Source organism: Solanum pennellii, chromosome 3, assembly GCF_001406875.1.
Source record: "Solanum pennellii chromosome 3, SPENNV200".
Lineage (NCBI taxonomy): Eukaryota > Viridiplantae > Streptophyta > Magnoliopsida > Solanales > Solanaceae > Solanum > Solanum pennellii.
Genome location: NC_028639.1, coordinates 17,928,310 through 17,934,936, shown reverse-complemented (window position 1 = coordinate 17,934,936; position 6,627 = coordinate 17,928,310). Strand labels below are relative to the sequence as shown.

The following is a 6,627-nucleotide window of genomic DNA, read 5'->3' as shown; positions in this document are numbered from 1 at the left end:
AAGTTCAGAGAGTCGATTTCAGTACCCAAATTTCAGAAGTCTAAGTCTTTTGGAACGAGACCCCCTCGACGGCCCGTCGTGCCCATGACGGTCCGTCGTGGGTTCCGTCGACTCACACAGTTTTTCCAGAAATAAAATCTGCTGCTCAAAACGACTAAACAGGTCGTTACACTTTGATTTTTTTTCTTTTATACGAAGGCCTAAACTTTTGGAATCGTGCCTTGTAATATAACTTTTATTTTACCCCTCGGACTTATGGGGTTTGTCTGGGTTAATGTTCACATGCTTTATTATTGTTATGTCTTTATATGTGCCTTCTGAGCTTATTGAGGTCCAATTAGATTTAGATAATTTTTACTGCTGTACACCAACACACGTCTAGGCTATATATACCTTTATCATTGTTTTACTACCTTGTTCTACTCGCTTCTTTTATTCTTATTAAAATCACAAGTTCGATCAACCTATGATGCCTACTGACATACTCATTGTTTGATATTCATGTTGCATCCTTTAACTTTTTCTAGATGCAGATTCAAGCTCTAGTGCCCCGCGGTGAATCTCGTGCTACTATTGCTGATATTTCAGAAAGCGAAAATAAATTTATTAGCAATTAGAGTTTGATCATCTCCATTAGTATATAATTTTTGGCTAATCTTTTATATTTCAAGACCACTTGTATATATGTCTAGTCTATATTCTACTTTTGTAGTAGCTTATACTGGCATCCACCAGATTTTGGATTGGATCTTTATTTTGACCTTATTCGAGGGTTGTATGTATGTATTCTCTTTTATTTCCATTGCTTTTGTTTTAAATTATGTATCATTATAATTTATACTTCCTTCTATCTCCTCAACTCCTTAGGCTATTTGAGACTAAATTAATTTACCAACCAATAAAATATAATAGATGTTATCGTGACCTTAATTTTGGACCATGACAAAAAGCACGTAATCAGCATACTATCCAAGACCCATCTAATTTAGAGAATTGGATTAAGCTAAAATTGCTAACATTTTGTATTCCATTGGTAGAGATCTAATGGACCCCCTGTACTGTTTATTTGAACTAATTTGATATATTGGTTGATTTAGCTTTTTTATAAAATGGGTTCCAAAAATAAAAATATAATATTTGAGGTTTAAATTGAATTCTGTACTATTAAACTATTAAGTCAAATCTCTACTCTTCTATTCAGAAAATTTTAAACTCTCAATATACAATAAATTAAAAATTATGTACTATACATACTATAATTTTAACTTAGGAGGTTCTAATAAATATCTCAAACCCCTCTAAATCCACCCTTAAATAGCATCTTCATTGCAGGAAAAAGATAATGTCAAGGATCAGCAAAAAGATCCAAATATATTGGAAAAATACTATATGTGCCTAAGATATAGTGGAAAAAGACATTTTGAATTTTACCTATTCAATGAGAAGAAAATTACTCTAGTATGTATATCCGTCTATTTTTATTTATTCATGTTTAATTTGATGCACCTTTTAAAAAGTTAGTAATAAAATAATAAATTTATTATATTATTTTATGAATGTAATAAATTTAATATTTTGAAAGTAACTATAACTAATAATAATGATAAATTAGGAGCTAAGTAATAAACGATTTCTTAAATTTTCAAATTAAATAAATAAAAATAGTCATCTACTTTTAATAAAATTGACAAGTAATAGAAAGGGAAAAAATCACATGGTTAAGAAAATATATACTAGTTAATTAGTCATCAGAGCTATAATTTTAGTTAATTATCACTCGCAACTAACATTCAGTAATTTATACGTGGGTTGTGGTTTCATATTTGTATAATCACACGTTTGTATGATATAATTTGTATAAATTTTGTATGATGTAATTTTGTATAGTATAATTTGTATAACTGTTTAAAGTTCAGATGATTGTATTTGTATAATTTCGTTGTTTCGAGTTTATACAAAAATAATTCAATTATACAAACGTACTTGTGAATTATATAAACTCACATGCAATACAAACCAGTGGATTATACAAACGAGATAACTTAAACTGTAACTATAAATTGCAATGCAAATTATAGTTATGGAGTACTAAATTAAATTTATTATAGAAATTGGCTGAGGAAGCAATTAATTGTTAGTGTATTTCTTGTTTTTTTAACAAATTCTTTTTTTAAAAATACTTATTGTACCAACTATTTAAGAGGGTAAAGTAGGAAAATAAAAATAGAATTCCCTAGATATTTTTTTATTTTGCAGTAAAATTAAACTGTGGACTTGGTGAGGTAGTAGGAGGGAAGATGAAAATAAACAAAAACTTTTGCATTAAACAAATCATAATCTCCGTTTCCTACTTTATTCCTTCATATATTTAAATTTATAAAGTTTGTTCCTACTACTTTACATATTAAAATTAGGGGTACATACGTTTGGATTTTTTAAAAATACGAATCAAATTATTTGTGTTTTATTTTTAAATTTATAAATCAAAATTAAATTAATAAAATCTGAGGTTTTCAATCTCGGGTTTTTGATTTTTTTCCAGGTTTTGCTAGTAAAGTATTCATACAAACATATAATTAACGCGTGCTTCAAAAATTTCTTCAATGCAGTCAAAATACAATTATTTAAGGTATTTCTGAAGAAATAACACAAAATATGATATGAGTGATGACGCTGAAATATTCAACAAAAAATAATAATGTAATCGCATAAAATAAATATTGCAAATAAAATAAGTTAAAATGAGAATTATCATAATTTTAAGTATTAAGTACTTATTATATGATTAAACATTAAAGACAATCAAAATTAGATTATGTATTTTAATTATCTAAACAAATATATAGCTAAAGAAGAAATATTAAACATTATCGTTATTCTTAGCATTGAATTGATTTTCTATTTTGATTTTTTCTTTATTAGAGTTACTAATATCTGTGGAATATAACATTAATTGGACTATTCAAAATTCAAACTCAATCTTGAAATAATATGTTAAAAAGATAAAAACTATTAAAATGTATAAGAAATATTTATGAATTATATCAAAGTAAATATTTTTATGTATAAAGTGAATTTTAAAAATTATATATACGATGATGGATTGATTTGGTCTCGGGTTGACTTTTTAAAGTTTAAATCAAACCAACCCAACATAGTCCAATTTTTTTCTTCAATACTACACCACGTCAAGCTAAACCAATAATCAAATTTTTTGACTTGATCTACAATTAATTACAATTTTCAGTTCGATTTTGTTCGCCCCTAATTATAACTACTTTTTGAAAATAAATAAATTGTGTTTTTCCTACCTTATCTTCTTACTAATGAACAAAATCAACCTTTTTATAGTGATTTTATAAAAAAAATATAGCGACCACGATGCATATTATTATAAGAAACTCAAAAGAGGGTGCAAACTATAAAAGTGTGCATACATTTCTCTAAGTCTTGTGTTCTCAATTAAAATTATTGTTTCTATCCATAGGGAAACATTAAAATTTTTTGCAGGGTAATTAAAGAGTAGATGTTGAATGCCTTGAATCGGACCCGTTACAAACAGAAAGGACGGGGGTCTCGCTGCCCGGTCAGCGAGTCGGGGGGTCCAGGGGGGCGACGCGCCCCCTGGCCTGGGGGTCCGGGGGGGTGGAGACGCCCCCGGCCCGACGGTATACAATGTTATTGTATTGGGCCCTTAATTATCTGTTAATTCTGTATGTTGGGCCCAAGCCTGTTAGGGCGTAGCTTAGCACTATATATAGACGCTATGGCAAACCCTATTCTGTAATTCTGTTCTTGCCTCTCCTTAATAAAACTGCTCTCCCTCTTCCCGTGGACGTAGCCAATTTATTGGTGAACCACGTAAATCTGTTGTCTTGTTTTTCGCGTTTATATTTTCTCGTATTATCTCGAATTCCGCATAACAGTAGAAGATGAAAAGAAGCATGCAGATATATTTCAAATGTGGTAAAAAGAAAAATTGGAAATTATATGTGGTTAAATCATAAGAATAGGTCCTCTTTTATTTTGTTTTGCCAATTGCCATGTCAAGAGTAGTCACTATCATGAAGAAAAGAAAAAGAAAAAACAAAAAGAATAGCCTCTATCTTATTGGAGTTATATAAAGATGAGACAGATTGCCATAATTGAACAAATGTTTAGTTTTGTGTTTAAATGGATGTATACTGGTTTCTTCTCTTTAATAGATTGCAACATGTTAATAGAAGTGGAGCCCCAAAAAACTGTCTTTGAAGTTCACATCTCATAGCAAAACCCAACAACAACCACCTTCATTCATTCATTTCATGCAAAACCATCTTTACCATTAAAGTCATAGTCTCAGAGGTATATAGGGGACCATATTCTTAATCATTATTCATGTATCAAAAGAGTTAGTTCAATTCCACTGCACCACTTGTGCCTTCATAAAGTGGGAAAACAATCTTACATGACCCCCTTTCCTTTTCTTTATATTTGTTTCTTGTTTTCTCAACATCACCTTCAGATCTTCTATTGGATTTTTAATTATTCTTCTCGATTTTTGGATATGCCTTTAGGGGATGTCGTTTAATTATCCCCACTTATAATTTGTAATGACTCTTTAGGTCATTTTCCTGTAGTGCGTTATTTTCAGCGTTAAGAGCTTTCCTATAGCAATCTCAAGTCATTTATAACATGCTGAGATCGACAGTTCGGTCACCTGGTCGTTCATTTTTTTAAGCGAGTATGAGCGTTTTGGAGCTTTTGAAACTTGACTTCAGTAAAAAAATCAGGTAGACAACCTCAATTTTGGTGGTTCTATTAGCTCCGCAACATCAAGTTTGGTCAAGAAGGATCTTTGGTGCGCATCCCAAGTCTTTCGGGCTCATTTCAAGCTACCTTGTGGCTTTGGGCAAAAATAGAGCCTCGGGTGTGAGACCCACTTCTTGTCGAACATTGAGTTGCGTTTGAGGCTCGTAATAGAGGTAACTTCTCATATCGAAGACCTCTCTGTCTTTAATGTTGTCTTATGATTCATAATGTTGCATGAACTATTTTTGATCAAATTTAAGCTCGGATTGTATCCTTTTTTGGCCATCAGATTTAGTGATCACACTAGTCATGCCTTTATACCCCTGGAAAGGTATATCTGGTCCTCTCGATTGGGCGTATAAATCGGACTCCATGTTTATCTCACGCGGTTTTATGTCGATTAATAGTAGCTCCCGCAGTCAGACTATAGTGCATATGACCAGGTTTTCAGTTATATTTCAGTATTCAGTTTCAGCATGTTATGTATTTGGTCATTGCATTCATTTTAGTTCATTTAGATGTATTTCAATATTTCCATCATGTTCTGATTATATCATTGCTCAATATGCTTTGTTCAGTTATATGTTTTGTTCAGCTTTATCCTACCCTGCATGCTCATTGCCTTCCAAGTATTGACATATATTTTATGATGTAGGTTCAGGCCCTCAGTATTGAAATCATGCGTAGATCGGTTTCCGATCCATACTCAACAACATTAGTGCGTGAGTCCTCATACTTTGAGGACAATATAAATGTTTTCAAATTCAATCTTTCATATAGTTCCAGTTTTGCTAGGGTTAGCTGGGGACATGTCCCAACAACTTTAGTCAGTTAAAGACTTTTTCAGACATAATATTAGATTCAGTTTTAGCTTTGAGGGAATGTTCAATTTTCTTTTATATATTCAGATCAGTATTGCGTATTCCCCTCTTTCAGTTATCTCATGTTTTTAAGCTTAGTATCTTTTGTTCAATTGTCTTAATATGCTTGTGATATGCTATCTCAGGGTTAGTTGGGGTCACTCGTGATCCTAGGTCCCGTGTTTACGTCAAGGGGGTAGCCTCTGGGCGTGACATATAATTCCCATTATATCTTGTAAACCTCATCAATGAACTCTTGAGGATCTTCCTCAACTTTAGACCCATGAAATTCCGGAGGATTCATCATAGTAAAGCCCCCACCCTTGGTAACAACTCTCAAAATGAACTAGGTTAATCTAGAGCCTCTCATGGGTTTAATGAGTTAATAACTTGTTAAAATAGTGAATAATATCTTTAGAAGTTAGTTCTAAAGAGTTTTGAAGTTGAACGTCAAGGGACGACCAAAACGTTCAGAAACTAGTCTTGTGTGTGTGCTAGTGTGTCCTTGTATGGTGTATGTGCTTTTATGTGTTGTTTGGAGTCTAAATCAGTGAAGATGATCTTAACCTCAAGAGGGACGTGTTTAGGGTCAAAACATCGGTTATGACTCCCCAAGGACCTCCATAAGGGTCCTTGAGGACAATCCAACCTTGGGCCAATAAGCTGCCCAGGGCAACAAACTAATACCCATAGAAGAACCAGTCCGCATCACGGACACGTCGCAGAATCTACTCTCTCAAAATTTATTTCCAAAAATTTGGTGGGAACAACTCCGCGATGCGGGCTTGTTCCCCGATGATACTTCTGAAAATTTAAGTTAAGTTGACTTGTTTAAAAAGGTCCAATTAATGTAGGGGTGTTTTGGGTATTTTGGGAGTTATTATACATGGATTTTAGGTCATTATACACCCATTACCCGAATCAAAAACCCCAACCCTCAATTAGAATCTACAAATTTTACATGCTCTCCCTTCTT

General features: G+C 32.4%; 1 long non-coding RNA gene across 1 annotated transcript; it reads left to right on the top strand.

Moving 5' to 3' along the window:
• The first annotated feature begins 4,173 nt into the window (after positions 1-4,173).
• Positions 4,174-5,668, top strand: LOC107013931. The gene is made up of 3 exons (XR_001456166.2): positions 4,174-4,964; positions 5,081-5,234; positions 5,447-5,668. It is a non-coding gene; the product is annotated as an uncharacterized LOC107013931 (long non-coding RNA).
• The last annotated feature ends 959 nt before the right edge of the window (positions 5,669-6,627 follow it).